Source organism: Mustela putorius, unplaced genomic scaffold (genome assembly GCF_011764305.1).
Source record: "Mustela putorius furo isolate JIRA1106 unplaced genomic scaffold, ASM1176430v1.1 tig00000640_pilon_pilon_pilon, whole genome shotgun sequence".
NCBI lineage: Eukaryota > Metazoa > Chordata > Mammalia > Carnivora > Mustelidae > Mustela > Mustela putorius.
In genome coordinates this window covers 1,956,982-1,975,550 of record NW_025421432.1, presented here as the reverse complement: position 1 = coordinate 1,975,550, position 18,569 = coordinate 1,956,982, and the positions used below count along the sequence as shown (strand labels likewise).

General features: G+C 40.4%; 1 protein-coding gene across 2 annotated transcripts in view; it reads right to left on the bottom strand.

The window, feature by feature from the left end:
• TMTC2 (transmembrane O-mannosyltransferase targeting cadherins 2) overlaps positions 1-18,569 on the bottom strand; it is a 438,609-nt gene that overhangs the window by 403,690 nt on the left and 16,350 nt on the right. The gene's annotated exons all lie outside the window — the stretch shown is intronic.

The window sequence follows — 18,569 nt, the reverse complement described above, 5'->3', positions numbered from 1 at the left end:
CACAAAATCAGAACTTTTATAAGTCTGCTCCACTGAGGGACATTGCTCCAGAGGCTGAGTGAGGTGCAGCCCTTATGGCTAAGTATGCTCTCAGGTCACAGGGTCACAGAAAGGTCAGGGGTGTCTGAGTGTGGCCCAGATCCCAGGGTTCGGAAGAGGGAAGCCAACTACAGAGAGCCAAAGAGTGAGCTTTCAGATGGGGGTTACCCTAAACCGTGATTTAAGGCACAGTCGGGCCACTGATCTTCAAGCAGGTACCCCAAAAGTGGCAGATCCAGGGAGATTCAACCTCCTATTCTGGAAGGAGCAGAGTGGCAGGAATCTGCTGGGCTTGGAGAATCCAAACGGGGCTGTGTGCCAAAGACATAAATGCTTGGTCATAGGCCAGGTAAGCTCAGAGCACAGCCGGAGAACAGGGAGACAGGAGTGAATGACTGCTTATCTCTGAAGGTGCACTGAGGAGTGGGGGCCCAAGCTCTCAGTTCCTCCGGGGTAGAGATTGGGAGACCGCCATTTTCATTCCCATCCCCTCCTCTCCCCCAGAGCTGTACGGAAAGCATTCAGGGAACAAAAACCTTGAAGCGAAGTCACAGATTACTTATCTCGGTCCCTAGCCAGGGAGGTGCAATTCTGCCTCGGGCAAAGACATTTGAGAATCACTGCAACGAGCAAGAAATATTGAAAGGGGTCCTGTAGGCAAAGAGAGAGCCTAAAAGTAGTAGACCAGAAAGGAACAGAGACAGTATACAATAACAGGCACCTTACAGGCAATACAACGGCACTAAATTCATATCTTTTAACTACCCTGACTATAAATTGGCTAAATTCCCCCAATTAAAAGACACAGGGTATCAGAATGGTTAAAAAAACAAAATCCATCAATATGCTGCCTACAAGAAACTCATTTCAGACTTACAAAGACACCTCCACATTCAAAGTGAGGGGATGCAAAAAAATTTACCATGCTAATGGACATCAAAAGAAAGATGGGGTGGCAATCCTTAGATCAGATAAACTAGATTTTAAGCCAAAGACTATAATAAGAGATGAGGAAAGATACTGTATCATAATCAAAGGGCCTGTCCAACAAGAAGATCTAACAATTTTAAGTATCTATACCCCTAACATTGGAGCAGCCAACTATATAAACCAATTAAAAAAAAAATCAAAGAAACACATCAACAATAATATAATAATAGTAGGAGACTTTAACACCCCCCTCACTGAAATGGACAGATCATCCAAGCAAAAGATCAACAAAGAAATAAAGGCCTTAACTGACACACTGGACCAGATGGACATCACAGATACATTCAGAACATTCCATCCCAAAGCAACAGAATACACACTCTTCTCTAGTGCACATGAAACATTCTCCAGAATAGATCACATCCTAGGTCACAAATCAGGTCTCAACTGGTACCCTGTATACTGTCAGACCACAATGCTCTGAAGCTAGAACTCAAATACATAGAGGCTAAAGAGCATCCTACTAAAGAATGAATGGGTCAACCAGGAAATTAAAGAAAAATTGAAGAAATTCATGGTAACAAATCATAATGAAAACACAATGGTTCAAAATCTGTGGGACACAGCAAAGGCAATCCTGAGAGAAAAGTATATAGCGATACAAGCCTTTCTCAAGAAACAAGAAAAAGCTCAAGTACACAACCTAACCCTACATCTAAAGGAGCTGGACAAAGAAGAGCAAAGAAAGCCTAAACCCAGCAGGAGAAGAGAAATCATAAAGATCAGAGCAGAAATCAATGAAATAGAAACAAAACAAAAAACAAAACAAAAACAGTAGAACAAGTCAATGAAACTAGGAGTTGGTTCTTTGAAAGAATTAGTAAGATTGATAAAACCCTGGCCAGACTTATCAAAAAGAAAAGAGAAAGGACACAAATAAATAAAATCATGAATGAAAGAGGAGAGATCACAACCAACACCAAAGAAATACAAACAATTATAAGAACATATGATGAGCAACTATATGCCAGCAAATTTGACAATCTGGAAGAATTGGATGCATTCCTAAAAAATATAAACTACCAAAACTGAACAAGGAAGAAATAGAAAACCTGAACAGACCCATAACCAGTAAGGAAATTGAAGCAGTCATCAAAAATCTCCCAACATACAAGAGCCCAGGGCCAGAAGGCTTCCCCAGGGAATTCTACCAAACATTTAAAGAAGAATAGCTAGTCTCCTGAAACTGTTCCAAAAAATAGAAATGGAAGGAAAACTTCCTTACCTTGATCCTAAAACCATTCAGTAATCCCACCAAAAAAGAGAATTATAGACCAATATCCTTGATGAACACAGATGTGAAAATTCTCACCAAAATACTAGCCAATAGGATCCAACAGTACATTAAAAGGATTATTCCCCACAACCAAGTGGGACTTATTCCTGGGCTGCAAGATTGGTTCAATATAATCAATTTTATTATTTTAATTTTAAAATAATCAATAAAAAATTTTTAATTTTAAAATAATTTTATTAATGTAATGACATAATACATTAATAAAAGAAAGAACAAGAACCATATAATACTCTCAATAGATACTGAAAAAGCACTGGACAAAGTACAGCATCCCTTCTTGACCAAAACTCTTCAAAATGGAGGGATAGAGGGTTACATACCTCAATATCATCAAAGCCATCTATGAAAAACCCATAGCAAATATCATTCTCAATACGGAAAAACTGAGAGCTTTTCCCCGAAGGTCAGGAACACAGCAAGGATGTCCACTATCACTACTGCTATTTAACATAGTACTTGAAGTCCTAGCTTCAGCAATCAGATAATAAAAAGAAATTAAAGGCATCTGAATTGGCAAAGAAGTAAAACTCTCACTCTTTGCCAATGATATGCTACTTTATGTGGAAAACCCGAAAGACTCCACCCCAAAACAGCTAGAACTCATACAGGAATTCAAAAAGTGTCAGGATATAAAATCAATGCGCAGAAATCAGTTGCATTTCTTTACTCCAACAGCAAGACAGAAGAAAGAGAAATTAAGGAGTTGATCCCATTTACAATTGTGCCCCAAACCGTAAGATACCTAGGAATCAATCTAACTAAAGAGGCAAAGAATCTATACTCAGAAAACTACAAAATACTCATGAAAGAAACTGAGATAGATGCAAAGAAATGGAACAAGTTCCATGCTCATGGATTGGAAGAACAAATACTGTGAAAATGTCTATGCTACCTAAAGTAATCTATACATTTAATGCAATCCCTATCAAAATCCCATCTGTTTTTTTCAAAAAAAGAAAAGGAACAAATAATCCTAAAATTTATATGGAACCAGGTAAGACCCAAATAGCCAGAGGAATGTTGAAAAAGAAGACCAAAATTGGTGGCATCACAACTCCAGACTTCAAGCTCTCTTACAAAGCTGTAATCATCAAAACAGTATGGTACTGGCATAAAAACAGACACATAGATCAATAGAACAGAATAGAGAGTATAGAAATGGACCCTCAACTCTATGGTCAGCTAATCTTCAACAAAGCAGGAAAGAATGCCCAATGGGAAAAAGACAGTCTCTTCAACAAATGGTGTGGGAAAAATTGGACAGCCACATGCAGAAAAATGAAACTGGACCATTTCCTTACACCACACTCAAAAACAGACCCCAAATGGATGAAAGTCTTCAATGTGAGACAGGAATCCATAAAAATCCTTGCGGAGAACATAGGCAGCAACCTCTTTGACCTCAGCCACAGCAACTTCTTCCTAGAAACATCGCCAAAGGCAAGGGAAGCAAGGGCAAAAATGAACTACTGGGACTTCATCAAGATCAAAAGCTTTTGCACAGCAAAGGAAACAGTCAACAAAACCAAAAGACAACTGACAGAATGGGAGAAGAGATTCACAATGGACATATCAGATAAAGGGCTAGTATCCAAAATCTATAAAGAACTTATCAAACTCAACACCCAAAGAACAAATAATCCAATCAAGAAATGGGCAGAGGAAATGAACAGACATTTCCGCAAAGAAGACATCCAGATGGCCAACAGAAACATGAAAAAGTGCTCAAAATCAGTCAGCATCAGGGAAATACAAATTAAAACCACAATGAGATACCACCTCACACCAGTCAGGCTAAAATTAACAAGTCAGCAAATGACAGATGTTGGAGAGGATGCGGAGATAGGGGAAATCTCCTACACTATTGGTGGGAATGCAAGCTGGTGCAACCACTCTGCAAAACACTATGGGGGTTCCTCAAAAAGTTGAAAATAGAGCTACACTAGGACTCAGCAATCGCACTACTGGGTATTTACCCTAAAGATACAAATGTAGTAATCCAAAGGGACACATACACCTGAATGTTTATAGCAGCAATGTCCACAATAGCCAAATTATGGAAAGAACCTAGATGTCCATCACCAGATGAATGGATAAAGAAGATGTGGTATATATATACAACAGACTACTATGCAGCCATCAAAATGAAATCTTGCCATTTGAACAGCATGGATGGAATTAGAGGGTATTAAGCTGAGTGAAATTATCATTTGATAATCCCGATCTCATTTGATCTCCCCGATATGAAGAATTTGAGAGGCAAAGTCAGGGGTTTGGAGGGTAGGGAAGGAAAAAACGAAACAGGATGGGATTGGGAGGGAGACAAACCATAAGAGACTTTTTAATCTCACAAAACAAACTGAGAGTTGCCAGTTGGGGGTTGGGTAGGGAGAGGGTGGTTGGGTTACGGACACTGGGGAGGGTATGTGCTATAGTGAGTGCTGTGAAGTGTGTAAGCCTGACGATTCACAGACCTGTACCCCTGGAGCAAATAATACATTATATGTTAATAAAAATAATTAATTTTAAAAAGTGTTCTAATCATTGTGGAGACAGGTGCAGATATCTGTGAATACATTAAAAACCCACTGTTAGATACATATACGCAATGCAGGTGAATGGGGATCTCAAAGAGATCTCTGCACTCCCATGTTTACTGCAACATTAGTTATAATAACCAAGTGCCTTCAACAGATAAATGGATAAAGAAGATATGCACAATGGAATATTATCCTGACAGAAGGAAGCAGAAAAGCAACAACACAGATGGACTTTAAGGCTATTATTCTAAGTAGAATAAAACAGAGAAAGACAAACACTGTCTGATCTTACTTATATGCAGAATCTAAAAAGAAGAAAATCGGAGACAGGAACAGAAAGTACAAGCAGGGCACAGAGGAGTGAAGGAAACACAGAGATGTTAAAGCGTACAAAGCTGCAGTTATGCAGAACAAACAAGTGGAGATTCAATAGATAGATATGATGACTATATTTAATAATACTGTCCTGGACACTGGGAAAATGCTAAAAGTGTATTTCAAGTGTACTTGCACACTTTTTATGTGTGTTAACTCTGTGAGGACATATGTTAATTAGCTTGACTGTAGCAATCATTTCACTTTAATATTTTTTAAGATTCTATGTATTTACTTGAGAGAGAGAGGGAGTGAGCAAGGGGAGAGGCAGGCAGAGGGAAAGGGAGAAGCAGGCTTCCCGCTGAGCAGAGAGCCCAACTTGGGCTCCATTCCAGGACTCTGAGATCATGACCTGAGCTGAAGACAGACACTTAACCAACTGAGCCACCCAGATGCCCCATCATTTCACTTTATATGTACAGCTGACCCTTGAACAACATGGGTTTGAACTTAGATCCACTTAGATTAACATTTTTTAAATAAATACAGGACAGTATTGTAAATGGATTTCCCTTATGATTTTCTTAAGAATATTTTTTCTCTAACTCCTTTATTGTAAGAATATGTATGAGTATTTTGTAAGAAGAGTAGGCAATGCATACAACGTACACATTAATAGATTGTTTATCAATAAAGTATCCAGCAGTGGGCTATTAATTGTTAAGTTTTGGAGGACCCAAAAGTTATACTTCAATTTCTGACTGCGCAGGGGATTGACCCCCCAAACACTCTGTGTTCAGGGATCAACAATATATCAAGTCATGCTGTACACCTTAGATATATACAGTTTTTATTAAAAATATATCAACAAAAGGGAAAAAAGCAGTAAAATGTACAACTTAAATAGGTGAATTATAGGATATCTCAATAAAACTATTATTAAAAAAAAAGAAGGATAGAGAGGATGAAATTTTGGAGATTAGGTAAACTAATCATTGTATTTCAAACCTGGAATCACTTTAAAATATTGCATGTAAAAAATCATTTCAACAAACAACAATGTAGTAATGAAACTACCATTTATCTAGCCTGCACCATTTACCACGAACTTTACACACTGACTCTCAAACTCCCCTAGAATACAGACATTGTCATTTCCATGATGCAATTAAATAAGAGTCAAAGAGGGATGCTTGTGGGGCTCAGTCAGTTAAGCATCTGCCTTCATTCGGCTCAGGTCATGCTATCAGGGTCCTGGGATTGAGCCCTGTCTCGGGTTCCCTGCTCAGTGGGGATTTTGCTTCTCCGCCTCCCTCTGCCCTTTTCTACCATTCATGCTCTTTCTCACACTCTCTCTCTCAAATAAAAAATAAAATAAAATATTTTAAAATATAAATAAGAAAGAAAGAAGGAAAGGTCGAAGAGAATTCATAAAGTTGCCAGTGGTCACCACAGAAAACCAATGGAACCAGCATGTGCACCCAAGGTTATCTGAGGCCTAGGCTGTGTTCTTTCCCCTACATTAGGACGTCATGATAAAGAGGCAGAATCACACTGTCTTTATCAGGCACAAGCCCAAGGGAAAAAGCATTCACCTAGTGCCATGGTACTCGGACTGCATGATATTTTCACTCATTCCTTAAATATCTCCTGAGAGCCTACTATCTGCAAAACAGAGAGATGGTTGCTGAAACTTTCAGTGACCATTTCGGTCTTCGCCTACTTACCTTGTTATTGTATTTCAAGACTCAGACTTCGTTAAAATATAATCAACAGAAAGCCACAGAAACGTTGTAAACTCTACATACTAGCACTCAATATTCCGAATATAAATGCTAACATGGAGATGTGCTGCTTCCTCCTTGTAATGGACAGGATTAAATTCTCCACCGTGGGCAACAAATGCAGTGTTTCCAAGTCTAAATCCCAGATCTCTGTGCTTAATCTGTTCACGCGGACCCACAACTTCCATCTGGATGTTAATAAACTTAGTAACTGCCCAACTCCCTGTTTCGATTTTCCTATGAAAGCTTAAATCTCTATCAACGAGAAGGATGATGCCGTAAACAGAACAGGGATCGGGAGGAGCACTCTAGAAGCACTCCCTAACCCATGTGAAATTGCTGATAGTGAAACTGCAAATCCCTGACCATTCTTTACACAAAAACAGCACCGCCATGAGGTTCATCCTACACTTGAGAATAACACATTTTCTGAGTTTAGGCTTAACCTTCGGATTATTAGCCAAACCCTTACTGATCTTCCCAGCCTCCCAAAGTCTCCAGCACCCAAGGTCAGGGGATCGGTGTTCTAATGTGGACACTGTCACTTCGCAGATTTGCGACCGTGTGTGAATTATGCTCTAAGCCTCCATAGCTCCCCTTTCTGAAAGGAAATTAAACTCCTGCCTAGATTTACAAGTTTGTTGTTGGAGTGTACTGGTGTAATCCAGGGCTCATAGATTTAAAGCATTTCCAAATGTAGGAAATACTCGTTTCTATTTCGCTTTGCAACCTCCCCAACACTCCACAACATGAAAGAGGAGAAAGAACTTTTTCCGTGTTTTAATTGGATTAGATTAAGTTTGCAATCTAACTCCACAATATCCAGTCTGTGTCCTTGGGGATGCTGTGTTCCTTAAGTTGTCTCATCTATAAAACTGGTAATGAGGGGGCAGCCACTCTTTTGCTCCTGCTAATTGGTTCCATGCAGGAATAGGAGCCTGCTGTTGTCAAATTCTTTTTAATTTGCTTTAAATGAAGAAAGCTGTAAATATGTATCTGGGAATAAAGTGTCCTAATTTTTAGGTTGTTGGCTACTGACTAAGCTTTATGGGTTTTGTTCTTTTTCCTTGGCTTTTTTTTTTTAAACACAATTCAGGATTTAAAAAAAAAAAAAGGCTGCCAATTTACAGCTTCCAACCCAGAAAAATGCCTGACACACTGACAGTACTGAACAATTTACTGAGTGAGTGCCCTCTGGATAATTAACAGAGGTCTCTTGACTACTTCAAAGTATGGTGCATAGTTCGTTTCTTGCTTTGTATTTTCCAATTTTTTAAAGAGCTGGTTTTTATTTGTTCAATTCAGGTGCCTAAATATGCCTCTCATAGTATGTGATACAAACATGATTCTGTTGGTCTTATAAGTAAAATCAGCAAACAGATAATAAATTTGTCCTGGCGGCAGGTTCACAGCATGGGGAAGAATTTATCCCTGATCTGCCTGCAGGACCTCAACTTTCAAGACAGCGGCATGGACGTGATATACTTCTTCCTCACGAACACAAACATCCCAGCAGCCTAGATCAGCCTCTCGTCTTCACCCCTTAGATTTGTGAGGCTTTAAATGTGAGGCTTTAAATGTCCTGTTTTGCAGGACCAAGTGAATATTATCTCCTCTACACATATATTCCCTTCCCCTGTCCTCTCTGGCTCAGCAAAGTGCATCAAGAACAATGTTCGTGGGCACCTGGGTGGCTCAATGGGTTAAGCCTCTGCCTTCAGCTCACGTTATGATCTCAGGGTCCTGGGATTGAGCCCTGCATCAGGCTCTCTGCTCAGCGGGAAGCCTACTTCCTCCTCTCTCTCTCTGCCTGCCTCTCTGCCTACTTGTGTTCTCTGTCCATCAAATAAATAAATAAAATCGTAAAAAAAAAAAAAAAAGTGTTTGTATGTGAGAAGCAGAAAAGGCACCGGCATATTTCAAAAACTAAGTCTTAGTTTTATATGTCAACCTCATTGCTTTCTATTTTTTTTTTTAAGATTTTATTTATTTGACAGAGATCACAAGTAGGCAGAGCAGCAGGGAGAGAGGGCAGGGGGAGCAGGCTCCCCACTGAGCAGAGTCTGATGTGGGGCTGGATCCCAGGACCCTGGGATCATGACCTGATCAGAGGCAGAGGCTTAACCCACTGAGCCACCTAGGTGCCCCAATCACTTTCTATTTAATAAAAGATGGTACTTTAGGCACCACCTTAAAGACATTCTACTTAGATCTGGTGATATGTCCAGGTACCTGACATTTGTCTGCCCCCACACTGAACTGGCACTCACAGAAACAATTTACCAAATATCCCAAATCATCCAAATATGAATGTACCACTAACACTTGACAAGTGTCCACTAATTCTGATAAGAGCATTATTATCATTTGTAATCCTACCACCAGCAATTTGCACCATGCTCTGATGTCACAGAGAACAGAAAATTAGAAATAAAAGTTTGCTCCTTAGGACACAATATTAAAATTCACATATCAAGTTGACATTTTGCCCAAACTTTGTAGTAGATTGGGCAAAGATTTACCAGGGAAGTCTGCTGCATTCAAAATTGGGACTTATTTGACCAAAGGAAGAAGAAAAAAATGACTTAAACACCAGGGTTTATAAAACACAGCAGAAGAATTAAAATACCTATTATCCCTCTCCTTTTAAATTTTACGTAACATTAGATAATTTAAGGTAATACTTCATAATGAAAAAATCAAAGTAAACGGTGATAAAGTGACAGGACTTGGGGGTGGGGGACACAAAGAGGAGGAACTAATTGGTTTTGTCATTAACCTGCTTCTATAGGTAGCGTAGCAAATGCAGTTACAAGAAATCCTTTACACGGACTATAATAAAATATGAACTTTCTAAGCAAGGTTGTGTCCTGCCTGTGTTTGGGTCTCATGAACCAAAAAATAAAACCAAGGCAAGACACAGAGGAGCAATGCTGCAAAGAACCTCCCTCGTCTCCATGAGGGAAGACTCAGAGCCCCACTGAGTCATTTGTAATACCTAATTTTAGAATGCCAGTTACATGGGAATGTTTTAATTACCTTCTTTGTTGTTGTTGTTGTTGTTGTTGAATTCCTTGTCCCTAACACAATTCCGGAATCTAGAAGCAAAGGAGGGGGCAAGGAGAGCTGAAAGAGGGCAGAAGACGGGCTTAGCCATCTTGCCAAGATGGTTATCCCCAAGATTAGAAACAGCAAGTTATAACAGGCAACAGGAAAATGCTTCACAGACAATAATCAAGTAACAACCAAAAGACTGCCATAAAAGACCAAATAACTTTTTTTTTTTTTTAAGTACAGGAACAATATTCAAGGTGCCATGAAGCACTCTAACGTGCCTTGATATCTTTACGAGCATTTTTCTATTACAGCCCAGTGAAAACAACAGCTAAAATAAAATATTTATAATGATCCTGACTCCACTTTTTTCTTTTTACAACTTTGTTGACTTTTCTATCATAAAACTCACCCCTTTCAAGTGTGCCATCCAATGATCTTTAGTAAATTTACTGAGCGTGGGGCAACTATCACCATATTCAGCCTTTAGACTATTTTTATTACCCTAATGTTTACTTACATCAACCCCATTCCTACTGCCAGGAAACCACTCATCTATTCTCTCTTTTCTAAGGAGATTTGCCTTTTCTGAGCAGTTCATATAAATGGCATCACAGGCTACTCCACCGCTTTCTAAATATGTAACTTTAGTGAAGTCACTTAACTTTGCTATGACTCATTTTTCTCACAATCATCATACCTACACCTCACAGAGCTCTTAGAAGGAATAAATGAGATCATCCGTGTGAAGCGCTTAGAACCCTGGCTGGCACAGACCAACTGCACAATACACTAATTGTAAAGCAGTTAAGACCCCACTCCTGCTTGCTTGTAACTCTACTCCAGTTTCTATGCCAATGGAGCCTCCAAGTCAACGTGTCCAAAACTGAAGTCTCTATCCCTCTCTTCAAGACTGCTTTCTCCTGTGTGCCTTCACACAGGAAATACTCTGAGCATCCAGTCATCAGAAAGTTAACAAATTCTTAAACTCTTTCACATTCGTCATCCCATCCAATCAGCATGTTCTAGAGTCCTCTACTACCTTGAATTTGCTTCCTTCTCCATATTCCCTCAGCTTTAGTTACAATTCTCAGTTCTTCCACTTACTTTGTACAAAAGCTTTTGTTCTCTCTGCCTTCAACTGGCTCTTCCTCTAGTCTATCCACCCTACTTCTGTCAGAAGATTCTCTCTGAAAATCCCAACCTGCTCCTTTCTCTCCTTTAAGGGTACCCCCTGCCTTTCAGTGTAGCTCCTTAACTTGTCAGGGCCCAAAGCAAACTGCTTTCTGCCTGCTTCTGTATTTCCATCTCTGGCTGGTCTCCAGAATCCACCCTTGGGACTGGTCATTCTGAACAACCTGTGGTTTTCTGAATGTGCGAGCCAGCTTTTGGGCTTCAAGCAAGCTAGTCAATCCAGAGCATCTCCAAGATCGCCATTTACCTTTCTCAAATGGAAGTTCAAGTATATCTCTGTTTGTCAGGGTCCCTGGACCATCTAGCAGAATTTGGAAGTTCCTGTCTGTGCAGAGCTAAAAGAGATAATATACAAAAAGAAGCTCTCAGAGTGTCATCAGCTCTGTGAGACTCAATGAGATGTCCCCTTGTGAGCCCATGTTCAACATCACTTGAACCTGGTGAAGGGCGGGTAAGGAAAGGGAGGAGGATGGAGGGAAGTGAGTGGGGGAAGGAGGAGAAGGAGTAAAAGGAAACGGACAGAAGAAGGAGTGGCATGATGTGAAAGGATAGGAAAGGAAGAGGGAAGAAGAGGAAGATAAAGAGAAAGGGCATTTTCGGAAGACAAAGCATGAAAAATAAAGAGGAAGAAAGGACAGGACCTACTTCTTGCAGGAAAGCCTTTTTTGGGGGACATGAGCCTTTAATAAAAAACGTGAACCTTTTCTTTTACTCCTAACTATGATGATAATCCTACAATATTTCTCTCTGTTCTCCTGTTTCTGAACCACTAGCACTCACAGTGATTCTAGCTCTAATGTGGAGGAAAAATTTACACACTTCCATCTGCTGGAGACAACATTTCATTTCCTTTCTAAAGCATTCTGCACATTTACTGTCAATCAACCAAGAGTTACTTTTCAGGTTTTCCATCTGTTTTCATTTTTTTTCTTTTCTTTCATCAGAATCCATGGAAAACTAGACATATTTCAATATGCCATAAATATCAAGGATATTTGGGCGAAAGAATCAGAGTTAAGAGAGGTATTAGAGATTATCTAAATCAGCAGTCCCAAGGCCTGGCTTTCCAATAGTTTTTATACCAACCTTGGTCTTTTCACAATGCACTTCCCCATTTTATTGATCAAAGCTAGTAATCCTATCTTATGACTACAAGCTAGTAACCATATCTTATGACTACAAGTAACCATATCTTATTATTACTATCCAGTGCTACCCCTAAATTTATAAGATTATTGGGTCAAAATCCAAGACAAAACAAAGAAAATTTCAACAGTTTGTCAGGTTATATGATCATGTATTGGATAACTCTACGTTCTGGGTGTTAACAGAAGTCAATGATAGACTCTCATTATGAACTTCCATGTCCCTTCCTAAGCTTCAAGCAACTTACCCCAAACGAATTCTTCCAGTTTAGAGAGGGGAAAGTTCAATAAATAGCATACATCTATACCCCTGATTATCCTTATTTTCTGCCTCGTTTCTTCGCAACATCTTAATAAATGCCCTCTTATCCTACCACGGGTTCTCATCCTGGGATGCACAGAGAGAATTTAAGAAGCCCATGAACTTGGATGGGGAAAAAAAATAAATCTTAGTTTTCTCTAGTCCTAAAGAAATTAGCATTTCCTTTAATTATGAATGATAGCACATCATGGCAGTGACTTTACCACCAGCAGGAATCATAGTGACTTCTCTATCATAGTACGGTTATTGCAAATTTCTCAAAAAAATCATTTATACTCATCACTATTTTGATAATATGGTAGCTAATGGATGTGCCACTTGATTTGTTATTAAATAGACTAATACAGAAGAATATATATTACTATAATGAAGTGGAGTTTTAGTATTTTGATAAGAGTATCTCAATGATGGGGCTTCTATGTGTTTTGCTTTATGCATTTAAGACAATTCTGGGGGAATATATCCATAGGTTTTACCAGATGGCCAAAGGGAGCCACAGCCCAAAGAAAGCTGCATTAAAAGCACAATTCACTTAGATTCACCTCTCTGTTGCAGGAACAAGATGGGGTAGTACAAAGTAAATGTGCAAGCTCATACAATTTATGCAGAAAAATTCGGACTCGGATTCAGACTCAGATCTCCTGAATGCTCATCTATTCCAATGCTTTAATAGACGGGGGTCAGGAGCCTGAGCTCCAGAGACAGATATGTGTGGGTTCAAATCTGATTCATCATTGCTGAATGGTTCAATAGCCTTAAGGCAAGTTACTTAACCCTACATTTCCTTATTTATAATAAATGCTTTATTGGGTTAAGAGGATTAACTAAAAAATACTTAAAGAACTTACTGTATTTTGCACATAATTATTAAAAAGATACAACAACTACGTCAAGGTTAATTAATGTTGTGGGGTTTTCATGATACTATTTGTATTTTCATTTAGTTGTATACTTTTCTAAAACTTCTCTGCTGCCAGTAGGATGTCATTCTCCATACAACTCTCAAAATCAGAGCCTACTTTTTTCTCAAATGCACCCGTGGCCCAGGAAGATCTGAGACCAGAAGCCAGAGCACCCTCTCCCTGCTCTCATTTCCACCTTCACACTATCCCGCTAGAGACTTCACTAATAGGTCTATCTTGGCACCTCACCACATTCAGTCACACTACCTCCCCCTGCCCTCATTTTTAGTCACACTACCTCCCCCTGCCCTCATTTTCTGCTAAGCCGAGGATCCTAAGCAGCTTACTTTTTTTTTTTTCAGTCCACCATTATCCACGCTGAGGACACACGGAGAACTCTGCAGCCCCAGTTTTGAAGTCCCACCATCCTAATGACCTGACATGGCCTCCACGAATCCTGTTCCATTTTCTCAAAGGTAATCAGATTCCTCCAACAGGCCTCCACTGCATACACTCATACCTCAGCAACGAGTTCACTGGTGTAGGAAACCAAAATATGTGATGACTGACCAGCAGGGTTTTGAGATCGCTGAGACAAGAGAACATATGATTCACCTCTTGCATGCCATTCCACTCACACAGCGCCTGACAGAATGGACGCAAACAATGCATATGAAGCTGAATTGGATTTCATGCTCATAACAACCCTATGAGATCAGGAATTACTGTCCTCTTCAGAGATGAGCAAACCCAGGTTCAGACGAGTCTCTGGTCCATTGTAATAGTTGTTGCCAGAGTGAAAAACTCTGTGAATATACCCAACAGCGCCCATGAGTCCATGATCCATCCTACTGGACTCTCTTCAGTAAGAAACACGTCGTGCCTATTTCCTCAATTTCTTATTCCCCTGGAGAATTAAAATATACACCATCTAAATGTTTCCCTTTCTAAATACATTACTCAATTTGTCACATTCACAGTGATCCTAATTTATTCAGGTCTAGATTGAGGCACACAACAGGGGAGCTGGAAGTGTCCTGAAATGGAAATACAGAGCTGCCTAGAAGTGAAAGAAGCATCCTCACAGAAGCAAGGACCCAAGCCTAAGCTTGTTCACAGCAATGACCCTGGACTAAGCAAAAGAGAGAAAGGAGGAGAGCCGGACCTAAGAGAAACAACTAAAAGGGAGACTGTGATAGACTTCGACGAAAGTCTGAGGGAGAAAACAGGGCATCCATGTTGGAAGCCACGTCTTCCTAGAGGATAGTTCAAAGTGATCAACATGATTAGAGCAGAGCCAATGAGATGCCTAGATTCAGACTCGAGCTCCTGCTGGAGGGGAACTGTGTCTCAACTGATCACGTAGCACCAAGCAAAACCTTTCAACCTGAAATGAGATTTGGAAGGGAAACTTCAATATAAACACTGATTTTATGGATATGATTTCAACAGGACACATTTCCCTATTACACCCATAATGTATTTCACTGATATCAAAATACCTCCAAGCCTTACATAATGTAAGTGCCTGGACATGTTCACATATCACCATATCTTTGGCTCCCAGCAACGTCGGCAATTCACCACTTGCATATTGAAAGAACTACAGAATTACAACAGGCCCAGAAGTTCCGCCAACAAATTTACTGCCTCTGTGTTATTTGTAAATTGATTGTTTCTTCTCTGGCTTATGGCAAGTGGAGAACTGCATATAAATGCGTATAGATTACATACTACTCATAAAATTCAACGTTAGGATTGAACTTTCCCCAAACTCAAATATTATGATACCCTTTAAACAAGTATTATAATATACGTTTGACTTAATGTGTCTCTTCTAGATTATTTTTTTAATTGATTACACTATCTTCATGTCAAAACCTTTCTACCTAAATGTCTGCTTTTACAGAAAATGTTTACTACCTGGCTTATGAATTAAGAATCTTTAATAGGCTATTATTGAAAAATTAAAACAAGAAAAAAAAAACAGTATTTTTGGCATTGTTTTTAAGTAGAACAGGTAGCTATTTGCTAAAATGTATTTCAGTTATTTACCGGGTCTTAGGGTCTCACATCATATGCTTATATAGGTTTTTTTTTTTCAAATTCACTATTGCAAATAATACCAAAGGCAGCATTTTCCACTTAATAAGGATGAATCTACATATTATTTTAAATCCACAAACCAACCTTTGAGCCACAAATTTTAAAAAGCCAGGGGCCTCGTAAGTGAACAAATTCCTGAAAAGCATAAGAATCAGCTCCAATCTTATAGTAGGCAATCCTGACACCCATTTTTCAACCTGAGGACAACCATATCCAAACTGCAACCACCCAACCAATGGGGACTCTCAAACAGTGCAGAAGATGGCCATCCAGTTCAAAGTAAAACAAAACAAAACAAAACAAAACGACGACACCAAAAAAACAGAAAACAAACAAAAATACGGCCTTTTTCTTTGCAAAAAAAAACCAGGCTATCAAGGCGGTGCATTATTGAACACATTTTTTATCAAGGTGTCTCCTGGGGAGCCCAAAGACCAAAAAAGCATCAAGACGAGGCTGTCGACAACCAAGCAAAGATGCAGAGTCACTTTGCAGGTGTCAAAACCTCAATCACAGAAAACCAGGACCAGTGGGCAGAGCACATGAGAAAATAGATACCAGAAGAATACCAAACAGCTGCTCAGCCGCTGAGCTAGAGCAAGGCAGATACCCATGGGGAGGTCAGCAAAACACTTGGAGAACACATCCAAGCAGAGCCTGAAACAATGTAACAAAGCAGCAGACAGCTGGCCAACAACTGCTTGGAAACACAGGCTTGGGGCATTGGAGGCAGGCGGGGGGCCAGGTCTCCAAACAGCTACACAAGCATCCCAGAGGCCTCCACTCTGGGAGGAAGCACAGACACTTGCTGCAGACCCTACAGAATTGCCGGGGCCGTGGGGCAGGGACAGACAGCACCAGCACGCAAAGACCCATGGTTGCAAAAAAAGCCACCGCTCACCAGCACACTCAGGATCAGGGCACTAGTTAAGACAAAAGCCTGGCACCATTGTGGAGATGTGGAGATGTCCAAGCCATGGTTGGAGAGAACTCACCTGCAAGGCTTACTCTAGTGTCATCTAAGGGAAAATCAGTCCAATCGTACGTTGGTAAGTCTGACTTCGAGCTGTAGCTCGAACAGTAGTATCTCACACCTGTGTCTCCCAGATAATATCAGGAACCCCGGAGAGCGCCCAGATATGCTCTCGGGGATCAGTAAGATTGCTAGACAAATTTTAAATGTGTGTGTCTCTGTTTAGATTGGGGGTGGTAAACTCTTAAAGGTAAGGGCCAGATAGGAAGTATTTTAGTCTTTGTAAGCCCCAAGGTCACTGTCAAAACTTCTCAATTCTGCCACGTATAAAGAGAAAGCAGCAGTAGATAATACAGACAGGCCTGGGTACAGCTGTTTAAAAACCAGACTACACGGTGGATTTGGCCCATAGGCCTTAGTGCCTGTTCCTGGTTTAGATGATAATCCAAAATCCATACACATAAAGCTACGCAAATGTTCTACCTTGAATGAGTGACCACCTAATACTGTGCAAGGCCACAGGGCTTCTGAGATTGCATTTATTATCCAGCTGGCACCCAACAGTGCTACTCAAATATTCGAGGGTAGTAAGTATAGAATTGAAGTGGACATCTCAGGTTCCATGATCTGTGGTCTCCCCATTCCCAGAAACTTTGCCCTTTCTTGTAACAGAGCCCCCTTTCCTATGGTGAATCTATTGGTGTGACAAGGGAACACCTGCCTTCTCTCTACTCGTATGTCAGACCATAGATTCGGGCACATGCCCTGACCTGGCCAAAGTACTGCCATGGCTAGCAGCTGTGTTGCATGCATGAGCTTGGAACCTGAGTCAGGCTAATCCAGGTCCTTCCTGGAGCATTCCTGGGAGAACAAAGGAAGAGCATTTAGGTTGCCATTGGCTATGGTAACCATGATGGCCAGACCAAGAGATGGAAAAAATGAAGTCTTCACAACCTCAACAAGTCTCTTGAGTTCAGACAAGCAGAAGAATCTACGTTCCCCGAATTGGCCCTTTGACACTTACAACCAAGAGTCCTCATTATCGAAAAACATAGTATGCCAGCAAAAATAAAAGCCCAGTGATATGTTAGCAACAACTCAAAACTTCAATACAGGCAGGCAAACTCTGAAACCTCCACACATGGAACATGCAGTGAGCAGAGATGTTCTGGTAGCTCATGTCTCCTCTTACTCACGATAGAAAGTAGACACATTCTGCCACCTCGCTTCGCCCCCAAGCTGATCTACTGGGATTTCCTTTTCTTCCCACTTGCACAAGACAGAAATCCTCTCAACCTGCCTCCACATTCAGCTACTCACCCCAAGCGAGACCAATTTTCCTTCACTTTTCCTTTTCTAATCTACTCAAATTTCTTTTTCACCTCTGTCCTTAACTTATAAGTAACCCTCATCATCACTGTGAGTACAAATCCTCTGATATAACCCCTCTATCACCTATCTAAACCTATAGATCCTGCATGATCCTATAAATGGACACTCTTCGGGTTCTCTCTGCTTTGGATTTCACCTCCTTTAGACAATTCTCGAAATATTATCCTGGAACACAAGGCCCATGGTGATCGAGCCCCTGGCCACTTCACCCACTCAACTTTCCTTTCTCCCTCTCCCTACCCTCCCCTCTGGCTTTATGGCCTGCTCTTTAGATACTATGCCTTTCCCTTCCTGTACATTTATTCCCCAAATTGCCCTCCCTCTCTCTCTTCTTTATCAAGCTAATCTGACTCTTTCTTCAGCAGTCAGTTCTCACAAGTGCCCCCCCACCAGCCTGGGTGAAGTGCCCCTCTTGTACACACTTAGAAGCATAAGCATGTCTCTATTTTAGAGACACTATCTAATTACTTGGTCTCTCCACCAGACTCTAAGCAACTTGAGATGATGGACAACATC